We start from the raw sequence: 23152 nt of genomic DNA on the forward strand, positions 1-23152 counted from the left end.
AAAGCAAAAATAAACAAGTGGGACTATATCAAGCTGAAAAGCTTCTGTACAGCAAAGGACACCATCAACAGAACAAAAAGGCATCCTACAGTATGGGAGAATATATTCATAAATGACAGATCCGATAAAGGGTTGACACCCAAAATATATGAAGACCTCATGCACCTCAACAAACAAAAGGCAAATAATCCAATTAAAAAATGGGCAGAGGAGCTGAACAGACAGTTCTCCAAAGAAGAAACTCAGATGGCCAACAGACACATGAAAAGATGCTCCACACCACTAGCTATCAGAGAAGTGCAAATTAAAACAATGAGATATCACCTCACACCAGTAAGGATCACCACCATCCAAAAGAAACAACAACAAATGTTGGCAAGGATGTGGAGAAAGGGGAAGCCTCCTACACTGCTGGTGGGAATGTAAATTAGTTCAACCATTGTGGAAAGCAGTATGGAGGTTCCTCAAAATGCTCAAAATAGAAATACCATTTGACCCAGGAATTCTACTTCTAGGAATTTACCCTAAGAATTCAGCAGCCCAGTTTGAAAAAGACAGATGCACCCCTATGTTTATCTCAGCACTATTTACAATAGCTAAGAAATGGAAGCAACCTAAATGTCCATTGGTAGATGAATGGATAAAGAAGATGTGGTACATATACACAATGGAATATTATTCAGCCATAAGAAGAAAACAAATCCTACCTTTGCAATAACATGGATGGAGCTAGAGGGTATTATGCTCAGTGAAATAAGCCAGGTGGAGAAAGAAAAGTACCAAATGATTTCACTCATATGTGGAATCTAAGAACAAAGAAAAACTGAAGGAACAAAACAGCAGCAGACTCACAGAACCCTAGAATGGACTAACAGTTACTAAAGGGAAAGGAACTGGGGAGAATGGGTGGGAAGGGAGGGATAAGGGCGGCAAAAAAGAAAGGGGGCATTACGATTAGCATGTATAATGTGGGGGGTACATGGGGAGGGCTGTGCAACACACACAAGACAAGTAGTGATTCTACAGCATCCTACTACGCTGATGGACAGTGACTATAATGGGGTGTGTTGGGGGACTTGGTGAAGGGGGAAGCGTAGTAAACATAATGTTCTTCATGTAATTGTAGATTAATGAGAACAAAATTAAAAAAATCTATTTCACTGTTTAAGTTTTTTAATGGGGCTACTAAAAATTTTTAAATTATTTACGTGACTCACACTATATTTCTGTTCGACAGTGTTGGTAGAGAGGATTTGAGTAACAGAAAATATAAAGTTGAGCTGATAGACCTAGCTGGTTGTATATCACCTTTGTACCTCCAAAACAGGTAAGTAATTCCATTCCAATATCCGTGAAAGGCTTACAGAAATATATCAAGACTTTGGCATCAGGCATACTTGGATTTGAAATTTAGCTCTGCTAGTTATAGAGCTTGGACAATTTCCTTAATCTCTGTGAACTTCGGTGTCGTCATCTGTGAAATGAGCCTAATAATAGCAAGTTAGCTATAATCCATGTAAAATAGCACAGGCCTGGCTATAGCAGCAATTAAACAGAAAACATTTGTGAAGGGAATACTAGTTAGTATAGATAAGGAAAGACATGAAGCAAGAAACAAAATAGTGTTTGGGGGAAATGGAAGCAATTTAATCTATTGAAAGGCAAGGAGCACCAGGGAAGAACCTTCTGAGATAGGTAACTAACTATAGAAGTCTAGCAGGTATTTGTTTAGTAAGAATCAAAATCAAGGGAGGGCTGGAGGTACTGTTTGTGAATCAGTTGTACACATGGGAGCACAGACATTAATGGGACAGTCAAAAGAAATAATGTCTATTAAGAAGACTGGTAAGATAAAAACTGGATAAAACTGGGATAAGAACTAGAGAATCTAATATAACCGAAAGTACAGGAAAAGGGCATCCAAGAAGCAAAGAGTTGTCTGTAAGGAGGAAGACAACAAAAAAGTCCATTAGGTAAAGACTGTACTCTCTCCTTTCAGAAAAATTTAAGCCATTAGATTGTAAGTCTGAACAATGACAACTTTGAAGAATGAGAGCATGAATGAAATCATAAGAGTGTGCCAACAAAGGCAGGAAAAGTTGTAGCTAAAATAGAAGCTAAAATGAATAGATTTAAAAAAATGATTAAACTACAGCCTGCTGCACATTTCAAGTTAGATGTTGTAGGGGCACAGTAAGATCAACATGTTTAAACCTGAACTCATCTTCATCCAATTTTTTTGTTATGGAGCATCAATATATGTAGAGAGTGAGGGAAAGGAGAGAGAGAATAATGTTGAAAATATAGGAAAGAGTGGGTAACTAATAGGGAACTATCCTAGAACAGATGGGAGAGGGTGGTATCAAGATGTCTTTGAAGAGGGTTTGTCCCCTGACAGGTGAAGATAAAATGCATCCTCTGACCCTGGAGGCAGGAAGGTGATATTGACAATGGACGAGGTCTTGTTACAGGGTGAATTGTGTTTGAACTTTTTCAGGAAAGTCACCCTGTAATCTTTTGAGGATAGCAGGTATTATGTTAGATGCAGGATTTGAGGAAGTGTGAAAATTTAAAATGATTTTTGACAGGGTCAGGGGAAGGAGAAGACTAAGGAAAAATGAAAGAAATGTTGAGTGGGGTCTGTCAGTGTACAATTTTTCAGATTTTTCAGCAGCCTGAGTGGAACGGTTATGGTATATGGCAGTTACCCCCTTATGCATGACTTTGTTTTCTGTGGTTTCAGTTACCCACAGTCAACCACTGTTGGAAAGCAGATGATCCTCCTTCTGAAGTATTATTTGGTGTGACCAAATAATTCCATCATTTGTCCTCCTTCCCAATCCCTTTATCTTTGATAACTGTTTTTTAAAAAATCTTTGAGCTATAACTGACCTATAACAAACTTAATATGTTAAAGTGTACAATTGATATATTTTGACACATATGCTTACCCATAAAGTCATCACTGCAATCAAGATGTTAGACATTGCTATCACCCCAAGGAGCATCCTCACACCACTCTGTAATTCATCCCTTCCTCCACCTCCATGTCCAGGCAACCACTAATCTGATTTCTGTCTCTACTGATTGATTTACATTTTTTAGAATTTTATAGAAATGCAATCATATAGTATTTATTCTTTTTTTCATTTGGCTTATTTCATTCTACATAATAGTTTTGAGATTTATCCACATTGTTATGTGTATAAGTAGTTTTATCTTTTTATTACTGAGTTATTCTGTTGTATGAGCATGTCATATTTTGTATATTCATTACATATTGGTAGGCATTTGGATTGATTTGTTTTGGGCTGTTATAAATAAAGCTGCTCAAATATTCACACAAGTTTATATGGATGTACACGTCCATTTATTTTGGGTACATATCAAGAAGTGAAATGCCTGTATCATCTGGTAGGTTTATTTTTAATTTGAAAGAAACTGCTGAGCTGTTTTCCAAAGTGTTTTCTGATGTTCCCAAAAAGCAACATTTTACATTCACACCAGCTGTGTATGAGAGTTCTAGTTGCTCTGTATTGTTACTAACACTTTATATGGTTAGTCTTTTTAATTTTAGCCATTTTGATGAATGGGTAGTGGTATTTGTTTGACGTTTTAATTTTAATTTCCCTAGTGACTAACGATGATCTTTTCATGTACATACTGACCACTCATACACCTTCATTGGTGAAGGGGCTATTCAAGTTATTTGTCATTTTCTTATTGGGTTATTTTTCTTATTATGCAGTTTTAAGAGTTCTTCATGTATTCTAGATTCATTTACTTTTTCTGATGATGGAACACACAGTGGTGTGTTCTGAATATTTTCAGAGGAAATTTTCAAGAAGGTATTTGCTTGGAAACTACTCAAACACACTAATCCACAAATTCAAGAAGCCAGATGTATAGTAAATAGAAATCCTTACTCAGTAACATTACAAAGAAACTGTAGAGTAATGGATAGAGAAGATCTCTTTGAAGAGGGTTTGTCCCATGACTCAGCTTCTTTGTATTCCTCTTCTCTAGTTTCTATTTCATTTATCCTCTCCTCTAGCATATCCAAGCTGCTTTTAAATCCCTCCGTTGTATGTTTCATTTCAGGTATGGAATTTCTTAATGCTTGAATCTCTGACTTAAATTCATTCCTGAGTTCTTGAATATTTTTCTGTACCTTCATGAGCAGCATGGTTATGATTTTTATTTTGAACTCTCTTTCAGGCAGATTGGTGAGTTCAGGTTCATTTGGTCCTTTTTCTGGGGTTTGTGAGATTTTGGTCTGAACCATGTGTTTTTGATGTTTCATATTTCTGTGTTGTGCCCACTAGTGCCCAGAAGCTCCAGTCTCTGGAGCTGCTCAGCGCCTAGAGTGAGATTGGAGGACATAGGGGAGCAGAGCTGGTGCCTCATGGGAGGAAAGATCTGTTTCCTGATTCCCCTCTGTGGTCCCTGTCTCCAGTATCAGAGCCAGTGGCCAAGCACACAGGTGTAAGCCTCTGTGCTCTGCGTCTCTAGCTGTTGTAGGTGGGGTCTCCCTCTGGCTGGCCTGATGGCAGCGCAGTGACAGCCGGTTTTTGAACCGGTGCCGGTAGGCCAGGAGGAAGGCCCAGCAGGCTGCGTGTCACAGTGGGGGGGCCTCGGGGCTGAGCAGCCAGCCAGGGGGATGGAGCCCTGAAGCTCCTCAAAGTTCCCAATCTGCTGGACAGAGCGCATTCAGACAACCTTGTCCAGCTCTCCCCTCCCCCACGCAGCAAGCTCCATGTAAACCCCGCCCCTTCAGCAGCCCTCTCCCTGCTCGGAAGCCTCTCAGACCGCCTGCCTTTCCTCTGTCACAGGGTGGCAGGATGTGGATCCCATGCTCCACGAACGGCCGGAATGTCTGTCTCTCAAGCACTCTGCGTGTCTGCTGAGCTCCCCATCCTCCAGAGCACCACACAAGGTAGGTTTCTGCTTGCAAAGCAGGTCTCCAGGGCCGGGTGTTCCGCAGTCCCAGGCCTCCACCCCCTCTCCCGCTCCATTTCTCTTCCTCATGCCGGTGAGCTGGGGTGGGGGAAGGGCTCGGGTCCCGCCTGATCAAGGCTTTTGTATGTTACCCTGTTTCGTGAGGTCCGCTCTGTTCATGAGGTTTGTATGCAGTCTGGTTCAGCCTTCTTTCTTTTTGCTGTTTTAGTGTTAGTTGCATTAATTAACTATATTTTTGTACTATTTGTGGTTTTGGGAGGACTTCTCTGTCGCACCTCTCACGCTGCCGACTTGAATTCCCCAATTATATGTATTTTCAATACCTCATATCACTTTGAGCTTTCTTAGCAACACTTGGAGAAATCTAGCATAAGTTAAAATATTTAGCTACAAGGGAACATGAAAGAGAATTATTTAAAGATGTGAATTATCCTTTTATTATTTTTCATAACTGGGTTAAAGAGAGAGGCTAGTATCTCAAATGTATGCTGCTAATAAGATATTAGTATCTAATGAAGTTTCTATGACTCATTTGACATTATATACTAAAAAACTCTCTGCTACAAGGGTGAATCTTCCTATACTATTTTAGAGATCATTTCACAGATAGGATCTCTTGAGGATAAGCCCCAGAAAGTTGGTCTTTTTCCATTCTAAAAGTATTGCAATAAAGTCAGTGAGATTAAGTATATACCATATGAATTTTTTTCTTGATTTGAAGCTTTATTCTTTACACATTTATTTCTTGCTATGGGTGATTACACACACATTCACCTACTTTTCTTCCTCAATTTAATTTTTATATTGCTTTATCTATGTAACTATCACTCTCAGCTGGATCCTTTTTTTACTACGATTACACTTGCTGTCTTATAAATAGGTTTTTTTTCCCTAGCTTTATTGAGGTATACCTAACAAATTAAAAATTGTATATATTTAAAGTGTATAGTGTCATGTTTTGGGTTATGGTGATTATAGAATACAAACTTTCAGCTAAACATGATAAATTCAAGAAATCTAATGTACAGCATGGTAACTGTAGTTAGTAATAATGTATTGTATGCTTGAAATTGGCTAAGACAAAAGATCTTAAGTGTCCTTACCACACATACACCATAAATGTAACTATAAAATAATGGACATGTTAAGTAGCTTGAACTTGGTAATCATTACACAGGAATCTTTCAGTCTCCTGCTTCTATTCCAAATCTGTTTTTCTTCTAGTTCCTCATATCCAAAATTAACAACCACATTACCAAATCCAGTGGTCATTTTTCTATCCTTATGTTATTTGACTTCTAAGTAGGAGTTGATACCACTGGGCATTCTCTCCTACCTGAAATTATTTCTTCTGGTTTCTGTGATGCACTCTCTCCTGGACGTCCCTTCTCAGACTCCTTTGCTAACTCAGTACTTCTGCTTGATTTCTGAATGTTGGTACTTCCCAAGTTCAATCCTGGAATTAATCCCTTTCTTTTGTATCTACAGACTTTCTCTACAGAGACTTAACCATTTTCATGATATTAAAAGCCAGTATTCCCTGACTTCAAATTTGTACCTCTAGCCCTGGTGTCATCCTGGAATTAGATTGGAATAGTCAACTGTCTACTTATATTTTTCATTAGGATGTCTAATAGGTCTCTTAAACCTAGGATGATCAAAACAGAACTACTGACTTGGACTCCAACCTGTTCCTCTCTGTGCTTTCCACAGTTCAGAGCAGTATCACCATTCTCCTAGTTTACTTAAACCAAAATTCAGCTACCATTAAAAAATTTTTTCCCCACCTTAAATTAATCCAATAGGTAACCCTACATACTTTATGTCCAACCATGTGTTCAGAATCCATCCACTCTTCTATCTCAACTACTTCTACCCAAGACCAATCTACTCTTATCCCTTGTCTGAACTATTACATTAGCCTTTTCCCCTTATTCCACGATTAGTATTATTTTTTGATATTTGTGTTTTAACTTATTGCTAGAGAACATTTTAAATATATATGAAACAAAAGAGAATATTATAACGAATCCCCATTAAAACTTCATCAAATTTCAACAATTAACATTCTGCCAGTCTTTCATTTATCCTCCAATCAATGAAGTATTTAAAAGAAAGCACAGATATCATTTAATTTTACTAAATATTGCAGTATGTGTCAGTAGTGGTATCAGTGACTTAGGTTTTTAACATAGCTATTAACAGCACTGCACAAGAACAAAAGAAACAAAATAACAAAAGAAACAATAATTGTTACATCATCCCATACTCAATCCACTTTTAAGTTTCCTAGATTGTGTCAAAATGTCTTCTTATAGTTGTTCTGTTTGAGTAAGACTCCAAACAAGGACTACACATTGTAGACTTTTCTTGGGTTTTAATTTAATCTATAATATTCTCCTTTATTTTATGTCATACATTTGATAAGAAAAAAAAAGTTTATTTGTTCCCTAGTATTACCCACATTCTGGATTGGCTGATTGTATCTGCATAGATCTTTCACATATTTCTTTCCCTTTATTTTTCCTTACGTTGTTAATTAGATCTGGAGACTTGATTATATTCAGGTCCACTTTTATTTTGGCTTAAGTTACTTCACTTTATTGGGTGATGTGTTATATACTTTCTTGTATCATATCAGAAGTTATCTAATGTCTGGTTGTCCCCCTCTAAGTGATAATAAAATTAATCTGTGGGTTCAGATGATGTCAGATTGTTCCATTCACTATGTAATTCCCAAATAACTTTAAATTAAACATTCTAGGAACCAGTGGTGACCATTGCCTAGATTCATTATTTCTGTACAGGTTACAAAATTAATTCGAAACTTTCTGTCCTTCCACTTGTATTGGCTGAACTCCTATAAAAAATTCGCCCTCAGCAACTATTTTAAGTGTTGTTTAGTGCTATTCCTATTATGAATTTTGATTATGAGTTTTCCTATGTTCAATGCATCTGAGACCCTAAAATATGTTTCAGATTATTAGCCCCATAACAACTTTACTCTTAAACTACATTCACTACACTGCAGTCAGTATGGTCTTTGAAAAATTCAAATCACATCATGCCCATCTGTCATTTAATACCCTCCATTGTCTTCCCATTACAATTAGAATATTTCCCAGACTTTTAATCCTGGAAAGGCCTGCATAAACTGGCCCTGCCTACTTCTCTGGCTTCACCTCATACAGATCTCCTCTTCAATATTAATGTTATTCTGGTTCTCAAACGCCTGTCACTCAGGGACTGTGCACTGACCGTTCCCTCTGTGAGCAGGGCTAATCATTGAATGTGTCCTTCTGTGACCACCCAGTTATTTTCCATCAAATCAGTCACCATGTTTTTATTCTTAGTGTAGAACTACCTGCTATTTTCTTACTAATGTATTACCTTTTTTTGTATTTATTTCTAACTCACTCTTTCCTCTGGAATTTAAGTCCTAGTGAGTGAGAGCAGGGATCTTGGCTGTCTTGTCCACCACTGAATCATCAGTGCGTAAAAGAAACCTCCACTAGGCTCTCAATAAATGCTTTTTGAGGGAATGACTGATGAAATGTGTGAAGGGCTCACCTAATTTTAGGCTGAATCTCCCCAGAGAAGACCCTTGAGATACAAATATATACTAGTGACTTCTCGGTGGAAGGGAAGGTTCTCAGACTCCTGAGGTTGGGGTTGCTCTAATCCAAAGGTGTCAAGTAAGTTTTAATTTACAAATGAATAAAAAAAATCCTTCTAAAACAATTTCACATGAATAGAAAAATAAAAAATCAAATGTGATTTATTTAAATATCTTTATTAGTCTTTCACAACAAAACTATGAATTTAAATTAACAGTGATTAAAGTTTCACAGTAAAAATTTCCGTTTTGTTAGCAGTGTCATACAATTTTAAAAATTTCACTATATTGCTGAGTAACACACACAGATTGTCTTTTGTTGTTTCTTATTTGTAACTGGATAAAATTTCATATTGCAAGGAAATTGCTAAATGACTGGAATAATAAGCTCAATAGAAAAAATATGTGAAAAGCAGGAAGTTTTAAGCCACAAGAAGTATTAGGCTGTAATTCTTGCACTTTAAAACAATATAATATAAAGAGTATTTTTAAAATAAGATCTCATTTCATACACTGATACTATTCTGTCTCAATGACATCCTGGTTTAATGTCAAAATTCTGGGTGTAATTCTTTCTAGTTAGTAAAGATTTGTACAGAAATTGTGCACATATTTTTTGGCAATGTCAGAATTCCCAAAATTTGAAAATAAGATCACAGTAATCTATAACATCTTTTAAAATTAAAAATATGAAATTATTTTTATTATTTTAATGGTAAATATGAACTTTAAAAATAACCTCCATTTAAAATATTTTTAAAATACATTTTAATAAGAAAGTGTTTGTGATTACTACTGCAACAACAAAATTCAATTTTGTCCAGTTATTTATTTTGGAAGGAGTAATTAATTCTAATATTAACAACTTCCCTTCATTAAAACACACCAAAACAAACTGAAAAAAAAAAGCCACAATCTGGAAAAGGATATTACAACACACAAAACTAATAAGGAATTTGTATTCCAATTATATGTAACTCTTAGGAATCTATCTTTTTAAGTAAAATGGGCAAAAAGTTATGTTAATAACAGGTATTTCACAGAGTAGGAAATATGAATGGCAAAAGCAGTACCTAAATAGCTGCTGAACCTCTTTAGTAGCTAAGGAAATGTAAATTAATTTTATACCATAGTGATTACCAATTTGCATGTAATATATTGGCAAAATTTAGAAATTTGATGATGTCAAGTATTAGTGAATCTATAAACCAAAGAGAACTCATAAGCAATTGTTTGTGAGGGCAAAATAGTACACCATCAAGATATCATCTTAAAAAGTAGAACATGTTCATATACTTCCACACAAACATCCCACTCCTAGTTATGTATTTTAGAGAATGTTTTGACTATCGACAATATGAGAAATGTACAAGAATATTCATAGCAGCTTGTCTGTAACTGTTTTAAAAAGCTGGGATAACCCACAAGTGTCCACTGAAAAGAAAACACATATAGAGTGTGTGGACATAAATTGTAGAAATAATGAAAGAATTACAATAACATGGATAAATCTTAGAACCATTATATTGAGGGAAAAAGGCGAGCCTCAGAAGACTACAGAAAGCGTATATTATTTAAAGTTTAAAATAAGCAAAACCACACAATATATTGCTTAGAGGTATAAATATACAGAGTAAAATAATTTTAAATAAAGCAATTCAGGTTTGTGGTTACTTCTGGGTCATTGGCAGGGCAACATAAGCTGCCTATGAGAAGCAAAATAAATTGTTTCTGTAGGAAAATAGTATCATACACAACTTCAAATTATCTGTGGAATTCTGACATGCAATGTTCATCCCTTAATCAAAAACAGTGAGACTTACAAGTGCACAAAATTGATGAAAAGCCAAGGGACAGTGAATATTAGGCCTAGACCTCAAAGAACTACAGATATTGAAATTATATGGCACATACTCATTATGTTCAATTATAAGGCAAAACTATGAATAATATGTTCATGGAATTAAATTACAAGTGGAGAATTTAAAAAAGAAAGTAAATTGAAATAATCTAATATAGCTAAGAAAAATACAAAATGTATAGTTAAGGACTCATAGCATAAATTTAATGATGTGAGCCTGGTGGGCTTTCCTTTGTATGTGATCTTATTTCTCTCTCTGCCTGCTTTTAGTAGTCTGTCCTTGATCTTTGCCATTTTAATTACTGTCTTGGTGTTGTCTTCCTTGGGTCCTTTGCGTTGGAAGATCTGTGGATCTCCATGGCCTGAGAGACTATCTCCTTCCCCAGATTGGGGAAGTTTTCAGCAAGTACCTCCTCAAAGACACTTTCTATCCCTTTCTCTCTTCTTCTGGTACCCCTATAATGCGAATATTGTTCTGTTTGGATTGGTCACACAGTTCTCTCAATATTCTTTCATTCTTAGAGATTCTTTTTTCTCTTGTGCCTCAGCTCCTTCTTTTTCTTGTTACCTAATTTCTGTTTCATTTACCCCTTCCTCTGCCTCATCTAATCTATTTGTAAACCCCTCCACTGTTTGTTTCATTTCAGACACTGTATTTTTCAAATTTTCTGTGTCTTTCTTGAAGTCCTCCCTGAGATCTTGAATATTTTTCTGTAGCTCCATGATCATGTTTATGATTTTTATTCTGAAATCTTTATCAAGAAGATTGGTGATTTCAGTTTCACTTAGCCCTCTTTCTGGCATCTGAATTTTTGTTTGTACAAAATTTGTTTGCTGTTTCTTTTCTCAGGTGATTCCTATGAATAATAACTTTGTGTAGGTGGCATTCTCTGGTGCCCAGAAGCTCTACTCTCTCGAGCCGCTGAGCACCTGGAGCAAACAAAGGTGGGGGTTACAGGCAAATGGAACCAGTGCCTGCTGTGAGGAATGATCTGTTTCCTACTTACCAGCTGCAGTGCCTGCATCCACTGGCAGATCCTCTGCCAGAGGGAGAAGCCTCTGCACTATGCCCCTGTAGCTGCCATAGGCAGGGCCACCCTCTGGCTGGCCTGGCATAATGGTGGGGGCAGCACGTGTGTGGATTAATGCCTGCTGGGAGGAAGGAGCAGCATGCTTTGTATCACAGTGGGGGGGGCCTCCAGGTTTTGTTGCCAGCCAGAGGAATGAAGCATTTGAAGCTCCTGAAAGTTTCCAGCCAGTTGGGCAGAGTGCTGGGATGACTTTGTCCACCTGCCCTTTCTCCTGAGCAGCAAGCCCTGTGTAAATCTTTGCATCTTTTGCACCCCTGTCACTGTTGTGAAGTCTTTCAAAGTGCCCACCTTTCTTTTGTCCGAGAGCTGTCAGTTGTGCATACTTGTTCTCTACAAGCAGCTGGAATTTCAGTCTCTCCAAGTATTCTGCCTGTCTTTGATTTCCAACCCCACTAATCTCCAAAGCACCATGTAATGTGGGTTTGTGCTCCCAGAGAAGATCTCCAGGGCTGGGTGTTCAGCAGTCCTGGGCTTCTACTACCTCCGTGCTCCATTTCTCTTCCTCCTGCCAGTGAGCTGGGGTTGGGAAGGGCTTGGGTCCCACCGGATAGCAGCTTTGCTACTTGAGCCTTTTCTGTGAGTTATTCTCTTTCCCAAATGTAGTCTCTGTTCTGCAGTCTTCAGGTCGCTCTTTCAGGATCAGTTGTATTTGCTGTATATTTGTGTTACATGGGGTTTTGGAAGGAGGTTTCTGCCTCACTTCTCATGCTGCCATCTTTTTCCCCGGGAATGATACTTTTAAGTCTCTGTATGCCACACACTCTACTTAGTTTATTTCATGTAATTCTCCCAGTTCTGTGAAGGATGCATTTAACAAATGGAGAAACTGATGCTCAGTGAGGTGTTTTAACCCAGGTCATTCAGTGGTGATATAACCACGACGATATCCATGTTGTAATGGCACAGCTATGATTCAAAACCAATGAATTATAATGAAATATTAAATAAAACGATGTTTTAATTACAAAATAAGCACATGGTCATGGTGGAAATTTGGAAATAACACTACAAAGGAAAAAAAATTAATTAACAATCCAGAGGAAACTGCTAACATCTAGATGTATTTCCTTTAGATGTAAACATACAAATAGATGGTTGTCATTTCTTTTTAATAAAATTGTTGCTAATCTTTTTCTGATAAAGTTGTACTTCCTGAGTTGGTTTGTTGTTCTGCATAATACTAGAGAGAGCAAACCAAAAGGGACAAAGTGGAGAAAACAAAGTTGGACAACTGAATAAAAAATAGATGTCATCTGTTAGCATTAAACTAAAGGATAAACAGAAAGGAGAAAAGGGAGAAAGAACTTGATTACTGCCCAACAGAGTTGGATTACTGTGAGACACTCAATCTCATATGCATCAGTGTCCTGGAAGCATTAAGAAAAGGCGAGACCAAATGGTACATCGACAGAACTCGACACCCAAAAGTAGCAGGAAACACATTCTTCTCAAGTGCACATGGAACATTTTACAGAATAGACCACTTACTAGGCCACAAAAAGAGCCTCAGTAAATTCAAAAAGATTGAAACTCTACCAACCAACATCTCAGATCATAAAGGTATGAAACTAGAAATAAATTGTACAAAGAAAACAAAAAGCCTCACAAACATGTGGAGCTTAACAACATGCTCCTAAATAATTAATGGATCAACGACCAAATTAAAACAGAGATCGAGCAATATATGGAGACACATGAAAACAACAGCACAAGCCCCAATTTCTGTGGGACACAGCAAAGGCAGTTCTAAGAGGAAAATATATATAGCAAACCAGGCCTATTTAAAGAAGGAAGAACAATCCCAAATGAATAGTCTAAAGTCACAATTATGGAAACTGGAAAAAGAAGAACAACTGACACCCAGAGTCAGCAGAAGGAGGGACACAATAAAGATCAGAGAAGAAACAAATAAAATTGAGAATAAAACAATAGAACAAATCAATGAAACCAAGAGTTGTTTCTTTCAGAAAATAAACAAAATGGATAAATGCCTAGCCAGACTTATTAAGAGGAAAAGAGAATCTATACACATAAACAGAATCAGAAATGAGAATGGAAAAATTACTACGGACACCACAGAAATACAAAGAATTATTAGAGAATACTATGAAAATCTATATTCTAACAAACTGGATAACGTAGATGAAATGGACAACTTTCTAGAAAAATACGACCTTCCAAGACTGATCAAGGAAGAAACAGAAAATTTAAACAGACCAAATACCAACAACAAAATTGAATCGGTAATCAAAAAACTACTGAAGATACACAGCCATAAGAAAAAAACAGATCCTACCATTCGCAACAACATGGATGGAGCTAGAGGGTATTATGCTCAGTGAAATAAGCCAAGTGGAGAAGGACAAGTACCAATGATTTCACTCATATGTGGAGTATAAGAACAAAGGAAAACTGAAGGAACAAAACAGCAGCAGAATCACAGAACCCAAGAATGGACTAATAGTTACCAAAGGGAAAGGGACTGGGGAGGATGGGTGGGAAGGGAGGGATAAGGGTGGGGAAAAAGAAAGAGGGCATTATGATTATCATGTATAGTGTGTGGGGGACACAGGGAGGGCTGCGCAGCACAGAGAAGACAAGTAGTGATTTTACAGCATCTTACTACACAGATGGACAGTGACTGTGAAGGGGTATGTCGGCGGGACTTGGTGAAGGGGGGAACCTAGTAAACGTAATGTTCTTTCTGTAATTGTAGATTAATGATACCAAAAAAAAATCCACTACCAAAGAACAAAATGCCCAGGCAAGATGGATTCACATCTGAATTTTATCATCAGACATATAGAGAAGACATGATGCCCATTCTCCTTAAAGTTTTCCAAAAATAGAAGAGGAGGGCATACTTCCAAACTCATTTTATGAAGCCAGTATCACTCTTAATACCAAAAGCAGGCAAAGACCCCACCAAAAAGAAAATTATAGACCAATATCCCTGATGAACATAGATGTACAAATACTCAACAAAATATTAGCAAACCAAATTCAAAAATACATCAAGAGGATCATACACCATGATCAAATGGGCTTCATCTGAGGGGAGGCAAGGATGGTACAACATTCGAAAATCCATCAACATAATCCACGACATCAACAAAAGGACAAAAACCACATGATCATCTCCATAGATGTTGAAAAAGCATTTGACAAAATTCAACATCCATTCATGATAAACACTCAACAAAATGGGTATAGAGGGCAAGTACCTCAACATAATAAAGGTCATATATGACAAACCCACAACTAACATCATACTAAACAGCGAAAAGCTGAAAGCTTTTCACCTAAGATCAGGAACAAGACAGGGATGCTCACTCTCCCCACTGTTATTTAACATAGTACTGGAAGTCCTAGGCATGGCAATCAGACAAAAGAAAGAAATACAAGGCATTGGTAAAGAAGAAGTCAAACTGTCACATTGGTAAAGAAGAAGTCAGACTGTCACTATTTGCAGATGATATGATATTGTACATAAAACACCCTATAAAGACTCCACACCAAAATTACTAGAACTAATATCAGAATTCAGCAAAGTTGCAGGATACAAAATTAATACACAGAAATCTGTGGCTTTCCTATACACTAATGGTGAGCTATAGAAAAAGAAATCAGGAAAACAATTCCATTCACAATTGCATCAAAAAGAATAAAATGCCTAGGAATAAACCAAACAAAGGAAGTGAAAGACCTATACCCTAAAAACTATAAGACACTCTTAAGAGAAATTAAAGAGGACACTAACAAATGGAAATTCTTCCCATGCTCTTGGTTAGGAAGAATTAATATTGTCAAAATGGCCATCCTGCTTAAAGAAATCTATAGATTCAGTGCTATCCTTATCAAAATACCAACAGCATTCTTCAATGAACTGGAACAAATAGTTCTAAAATTCATAGGGAACGACAAAAGACCCCGAATAACCAAAGCAATATTGAGAAGGAAGAATAAAGCAGGGGGGATCTCGATTCCGAACTTCAAGCTCTACTACAAAGCCACAGTAATCAAGACAATTTAGTACTGGCACAAGAATAGACTCACAGACCAGTGGAACAGAATAAAGAGTTCAGATATTAACCCTAACACATATGGTTAATTAATATACAATAAAGGAGCCATGGATATGGAATGGGGAAATGACAGCCTCTTGAACAGCTGGTGTTGGCAAAACTGCACAGCTGCATGTAACAGTGAAACTGGATCATTGTTTAATCCCATACACAAAAGCAAATTCAAAATGGTCAAAGACATGAATGTAAGTCATGAAACCATGAAATTTTTAGAGAAAATCATAGCAAAAATCTCTTGGACATAACCATGAGCAACTTCTTGAACATATCTCCCCGGGCAAGGGAAACAAAATAAAAAATGAACAAGTGTGACTATATCAAGCTGAAAAGCTTCTGTACAGCAAAGGACACCATCAATGGAACAAAAAGGCATCCTACAGTATGGGAGAATATATTCATAAATGACATATCCATCCAATAAAGGGTTGACACCCAAAATATATAAAGACCTCACGCACCTCAACAAACAAAAAGCAAATAACCCAATGTTGACACCCAAAATATATAAAGACCTCACACACCTTAACAAACAAAAAGCAAATAACCCAATTAAAAAATGGTCAGAGGAGCTGAACAGACAGTTCTCCAAAGAAGAAATTCAGATGGCCAACAGACACATGAAAAGATGCTCCACATCGCTAATCATCAGAGAAATGCAAATTAAAACCACAATGAGGTATCACCTCACACCAGTAAGGATCGCCACCATCCAAAAGACAAACAACAGCAAATGTTGGCAAGGTTGTGGAGAAAGGGGAACCCTCCTACACTGCTGGTGGGAATGTAAATTATTTCAACCATTGTGGAAAGCAGTATAGAGGTTCCTCAAAAAGCTCAAAATAGACATACCATTTAACCCAGGAATTCCACTTCTAGGAATTTACCCTAAGAATTCAGCAGCCCAGTTTGAAAAAGACAGATGCACCCCTATGTTTATCGCAGCACTATTCACAATAGCCAAGAAATGGAAGCAACCCAAGTGTCCATCAGTAGATGAATGGATAAAGAAGATGTGGTACATATACACAATGAAATATTAGTCAGCCATAAGAAGAAAACAAATCCTACCATTTGCAACAACATGGATGGAGCTAGAGGGTATTATGCTCAGTGAAATAAGCCAGGTGGAGAAAGACAAGTATCAAATGATTTCACTCAAATGTGGAGTATAAGAACAAAGAAAAAACTGAAGGAACAAAACTGCAGCAGATTCACAGAACCCCAGAATGGACTAACAATTACCCAAGAGTAAGGGACTTGGGGGGGATGGGTGGGAAGGGAGGGATAAGGGCGGGGAAGATGAAAGGGGGCCTTACAATAAGCATGTATAATTTGGTGGGGCGCATGGGGAGGGCTGGGCAACACAGAAGACAAGTAGTGACTCTATAGTATCTTACTATGCTGATGGACAGTGATTGTAATGGGATTTGTGGTGGGGCTTGGTGAAGGGGGGAGTTCAGTAAACATAATGTTTCTCATGTAATTGTAGATTAGTGATACAAAAAAAAATTCAAAAGACAAAAGATGGGCTTCTGTTTCTGCCTGTGATAAAGAAAATAACACTCAACTATTACCCCCAAAATAAATGGTCACCTTCTGATGCTGGACAGCGGGCAGCCCAGAACTGTAATCCTAGGGTGGCAAGTCTAAATTTCCCTGTGTGTACATCACACTCAAAGTGACGGCTGACGCGGATGGATCCTGGGCATCCAGTACTGGCTCGGGGCTAGGGCAACACATCTGAGATTTTTGCTTAAAACATCATCAGTGTTTTGAAGATCTATTTGCTTCTCCAATAAATGCATAGACCAATAGGATCTAACACCCTTTTTCTTCTACCTCATTGCCACCAGTCACATGGGAGTAGTCTTGGCTCAGTTGCTGATGATATTGAAAGATGAATATAATTCAAACCATAGTTTTGTAATGCTTAATTTCATCATAAAACAACTATTATAAGATTATGGATAAAAAGGAGATGCTGTGGTGTAGTAAAGTATTGTGGATTTTAAAGTCAAGCAGATGTGCGTTTGTATCAAATTATCATCTTTGACCTTAAGTTAGTTTCATAACACGAGCTTCCCCCGCTACCCAGAAGTAGAGTGTTGCTATGACACCTCTCATAAGCCAAAGTGGTGTAAAGCAAAAAAGCAATTACCATTGCGTTAAAGTAAAAATACTCTTCCAATTTCTCACATTAGCCAAAACAGATATTAACGCAGATCTTTCTTAAAAGTGAAGTGGTTTCAAGTGGACTTTGGGCACAGGGGAAGCCTGTATTCCAAAATCTCTTCTACAGAATGGAGACAATAATACTTACAACCTTGGGGGTAATTTTGATCTGTCATGAACATTTAATATTGTATGTAAAGTGGATGGAGCTGGAGGACATTATGCTCAGTGAAATAAGCCAGGCGGAGAAAGACAAGTACCAAATGATTTCCCTCATTTGTGGAGTATAACAATGAAGCAAAACTGAAGGAACAAAATAGCAGCAGACTCAGAGACTCCAAGAATGAACTAGTGGTCACCAATGGGGAGGGGTGGGGAGGGAGGGAGAAGGGGATTGAGGGGTAGTATGTTTAGTACACAAGGTGTGGGGGATCACAGGGTGAACAGTGTAGCACAAAGGCACATAGTGGATCTGTGGCATCTTGCTGCACTGATGGACAGTGACTGCATGGTATGGGTGGGGACTTGATAATATGGGTAAATGTAGTAACCACCTTGTTTTTTCATGTGAAACCTTTGTAAGAGTATATATCAATCATACCTTAAAAAATATTGTATGTAAATTCTCTTACACAGATGCATGAACAAAATTAGTATCCAACTAATAATTATTACTGTAAACAGATAGTAATAGACACTCAACCCACTCTAGGTCACATGTTATTTTTCTATGCCAAGGGCAGACTCCTCTACTCACTATCATTAGTCAAAAAAAAAATTCAGGCAGCTGCTTCCATGTGGATTTCTGATCAGGTGAGTCACTGTTAAAAACCTTGGCTGCCCTGACCAAAATTTTGATAGCTTTGCAAGCTGTTCCAGAAATGGGTCACAGTATTTTTTGTTCTCTTTTAGTGGGAAAATAGAAGGATAGACGAATGGGACATGAATGTGTGAGTGCTATAATTTATTATCCTTTCTGTTTATTTTAAATTTATTATCTTCTAGAAGCAACTAGGTTAATTGTAACCACAGTTACACCCCTGTGTACAAGGAGGTGCCATTAAACTAAGGGTTGTGTTGCCAGCCAATTATCCTAGTTTGAAAATAAATGACAGGGGTTATCACCATGTCTTCCCCAAAGCCAAAGACGCTAAAGCCACAGAGAACATCTCACCATTGCTGGAGAGGCTCTCCTGAGCCAGGCAAAAAAAAAGGTAGACATATCCTAGCTTTGCTCATTTGCCCACCTTCCAATCCCTCACCAGTTCCTTCCGTTGGCTCTGTTCAGCAGAGCCATCTGACAAGACAGCTTGACACAGCCTGCAGGAATCAGGTCCCAGTAACGTCAGCAGACCAGGGCCAGGAGCAAAGGCAGGAGCTGATCTGAGTGCCAGCAGGAAAACCAATGATAGACAGCCTTCCTTCAGGTCATTGGAAAGGCCCAAGCTTTTTCCACTGTGAAGATTCTTGCACGTTCTGTGGCCTTTGCCTATATAACATCCTTCTCCCAGCACTATTAATCTGGCTGCCTCTTTCTCATGCTTCACATTCCAGCTCAAATATCACTTCCTCAGAAAGGTCTCCACTGATATCAACATAGAGTAGGTTTCCACTGTTGTTCTTTCTTTAAAACTCACTCTTCTTACTTTTATAATTATATACACATCTGCATAATTGCATGTATATATCCACCTATCCAGACATAAGACAGATCTGTTTTGCTCCCTACCACACTGCCAGAATCTAGTACATTGCCTAGCATATAGTCAGCACTCAGCAAAAAGTAACTGTAATTATCACTGTCTATTATTTTTAACAATAATAGGATAATCAGGTGGAGGTGTCAGCCCTTTCTGGAGTGTATGTTAATTTCTTTCTGACGCAGGTTTTTTTTTATTCCAGATATTTAGTTAACACAAGTTTTATGTTCCAGTTCAATGAATACTTTTTAAACATTGCCTTAGAATATCAAATTTCTACACGGTGAAGCTTCAAAGGCCATTAGAGGAAAGTTGATACATTCCTTGAACTGTCAAAACAAAAAACTATGTTGGCAAACTTGGAATAAACAAATTCTTTTCATCAAATGATTTGTAACTGAGAAGAAGAAAATCTATACAGGAGAGCAATTTATCATCGGCAAAATCTGTTTCTGTTTCACACTTTCTGGTTTGGATCTTTTGATTTTTGTTTTTTAAAACTATTGGATGCTACATTTTCCTTGACATTTCCCAGGAGATCTTCATTAGTTTTCTTCTACAACCCATTTATTTTTTTTCTCAATAAAATTCAGCTCTCTTTTCTTTCTTAGCATATTGTTCTATCTGCTTCACATGGAGTAGAGGAATGCCCCATCCTTTGTAGATAAAATAAATCTGGACTCCATATAAGGAGGGCTGTTTCATCTTTAGAGATTCCTCTCTAAGATTCCCAGACTTTCATAATCCCAGGCTTCATCATCCCATCTGCCACAATCTCCCCATGCAATCATATGCAGAAAAAAATTCTTGCAAGTTTAGGAAGTGAGGACTTAGCAAGGTCAACAGGCTGGTGGGTGGAGAGGGGCACCTAAGGTGACCATCTTGGGGCAATCAGCAGATAGGGGGCATAGAGTCCACTTTCAAGTTCATTTTATTATCACTCTAAGATTTGGTCTTCAAACATTTATCAAATGCCTACTGCATATTAGACATTTTGCTACGGCTAGAGATTCAGTAATGAGTAAACTGTGGTTCCTGTTCTCAAGGAGTTTGCTGTGTAGTATAAGGACAGTCAGGTAACAAATATTTATAATTTATTATGTCAAGCATGCTGAGAAAGGTAAAGATGAAGCTCTCTGAGGAAATGTCCCTGACTCAGTCTTGGGCAAGTGTGAGGTGGGGATGCTGGAGCAAAGACTTCCTGCAGGAAGCAATGCTTTAGCTGAAAGTCACCTAGAAAAATGTTCCAGAAAGAAAGAAACAGCATGTGCAGAAGTTCATAGCAATGTGTTATAGGGCAATTATAAGTAATATAAGTTCAGGTCCAGGGAAGGGAAGGGAGTAGGAGATGAGCTGAAGAGGTAAGCACAGGACAGTGTTGACAAGTTTTATATCACATAGGAACCTGTTCTTTATGATCAGGTCCTTTTGAACTAACTCTGGTTAAAAGCAATTGATGACAGCAATTGGTTACACAATTGGTTAAAAGCAAAAGAAGACAGACTCTTGGAGTCAGACAACTTAGTTTTGAAACTTGATCTTGTCACTATTTTGTGACTTTGGGCAAAATTACTTAGCCTCTCTAAGCCTTAGTTGTTTCATCGATCAAGTGGAGATGATATCTATGCTAAAAGATTATCACTAGGATTAAATAATATAATATGTTGAGCATCCAGTACATCACATGCATCATGTTAAACCTCAACTGTTTCAGAAAAAAACTGCTATAATTAAGAATATCTATGCAAAGCCTTGAATCCCAGAGTATGTGAACACAAAGTAGACTATGGTTTGTCTCTAGTTCCCAGGGAGACATTTATCCTACCCAGACCTGTTTGGATCATTTTATGTGTGTAGGGGATTGGGGGTGGGTGAATGGGAGGTGTCTCTTCGGCTCTTTTATTTTAATGTAACATATATATTTCACAATCTGGTGTTATTTTACTGCCTGATAAACAAGTTGTTTAGGAGTGATTTATATCCTTGGACTCATAGCCATTTTATTTCCTTCATACCACAAAATTTTTGAGCTAAAAGAGGCTATGAAATTCATCTGTGGAAGCTGGAAACAGATAACCATGTTGGAATAGAACCATGGGCTAACAGAAGACTAAATGTCCACCAATAGGGCAACAGCTAAACAAACTTGTATCTCTATGCTCTGAAATACTATGTAGCAGCCAAAAGGAATGAGACAGCTTTGTAACAGAGCTAGATCTCCAAGACCTATTGTTAAAAATGCAAGCTGAATAAAGATATTTGCAGAATGATACCATTTTTTCTAAAAAAATATACACACACATATATAGACAATATTTTATGCTTTCTATGGTTACATGCATTGTGTATAAATGCATAGAAAACTGCGGAAGGACAAACACTAAAATGATAAAGAGTGGTTATATATGGTGACATGAGAAATTTTGTCCAAGGAGATCAGGGTAGAGGGGAGGGATAGTAGTCCAAGGAGACATTAGCCTTTTCAGAAACATTGTAATTCCTTAAAAGCAATACTCTTATTGTTTCTAAAATTCAAAATTTGTTTTCAAAGCAGAAGGAAACACAGAGGAAGATCTTTGAAGTTGGAGAAATGGGTCCAAATCCTGGCTCAGCAACTTGTTTACTCCACGATTGGGAGAAGACTTGATATCTCTGTCTGTTTCTTCCTCGACAAAGTGTCTTGTACGTTTGTTGTAAAGACTGAAAGTAAAACTCAGGCATCATCAGTACTTTCCCTGTGTTAGTTTTCTTTTCCCTCTCTTGGGGCCAATGGCTCTTTCTCTTCTTTTCTTTTCTTTTTTTGTTGTTTTTATACAGATAGGAAATCAAATACAAAGTAATGAAGTCATTTCCTCAAGGTCACACAATTGGTTAATGTGAGAGCCAGGACTACCACCTGGGTCTCCTCTATCTCTGTATGAAAGCATTCACTCTGCTGGGCAGTCAGATTTCTATGTGAGACCTGGTTGTTTCTTCTAGTGCTTCCATGGGGCAGGTTTGTTTGCAGATTTGTGACGCGCAGCATCATGTTCTGGGCTTGGGCAGCTCTTGGGCCAATGAAACTGAGGAAATCCAGGCAGACAGGGCTGGGTAGACCTGCAAGATGATCTCTGGCACGACTTCGTTGTTTGATTTTGCTATTTATTAAGGAAATCTAGCATTTAATATCAGGGACCTACTCTAAGGAGACCATTGGTGCCAGGCAAAGACTCGGTTAACAGGAAAGAGAATAGGGGTAAAAATGGACATCTGACATTGTTTTTGGTTACCTAGAATCTGAACCCTCTTCCTATGTTTGGGTAATTCTTACAATTTGTGAGGCAGAGATTGCCACTCACTATACTGAAAGTGACAGATACTTTCCCAGTTGCCCTTGCAGCTGGGAGACAGTCAGGTGACCTAGGTTCTACCAATCAGAAGTACCTTTCTTATCAAGGCCCAATTTCCTCAGAACTACAGGGATTGATTCTAGGCCTGTGGAGAGTTACCCCAAGGGCTTTGATCACCAAGCTTAACTAAATCCCTGAATTTTAATTTAACTGAAATTAATTTTAACTGTCACAGACTTCAGGTCAGCTTGTGGCTGTTACTATCTTGTTGAGTTCAAAACAAAGGGGATTTTTTTCTGAAGCCATTGCACAGGAGCAAGACCTTCTTCTACCAGGCTC

General features: G+C 37.8%; 1 long non-coding RNA gene across 1 annotated transcript; it reads left to right on the top strand.

Moving 5' to 3' along the window:
• Positions 1 to 1723: 1723 nt before the first annotated feature.
• Positions 1724 to 22213, top strand: LOC140844113 (uncharacterized). The gene is made up of 2 exons (XR_012122365.1): positions 1724 to 4936; positions 22036 to 22213. It is a non-coding gene; the product is annotated as an uncharacterized lncRNA (long non-coding RNA).
• Positions 22214 to 23152: the final 939 nt, after the last annotated feature.

Source organism: Manis javanica, chromosome 10 (assembly GCF_040802235.1).
Source record: "Manis javanica isolate MJ-LG chromosome 10, MJ_LKY, whole genome shotgun sequence".
Taxonomy (NCBI): Eukaryota; Metazoa; Chordata; class Mammalia; order Pholidota; family Manidae; genus Manis; species Manis javanica.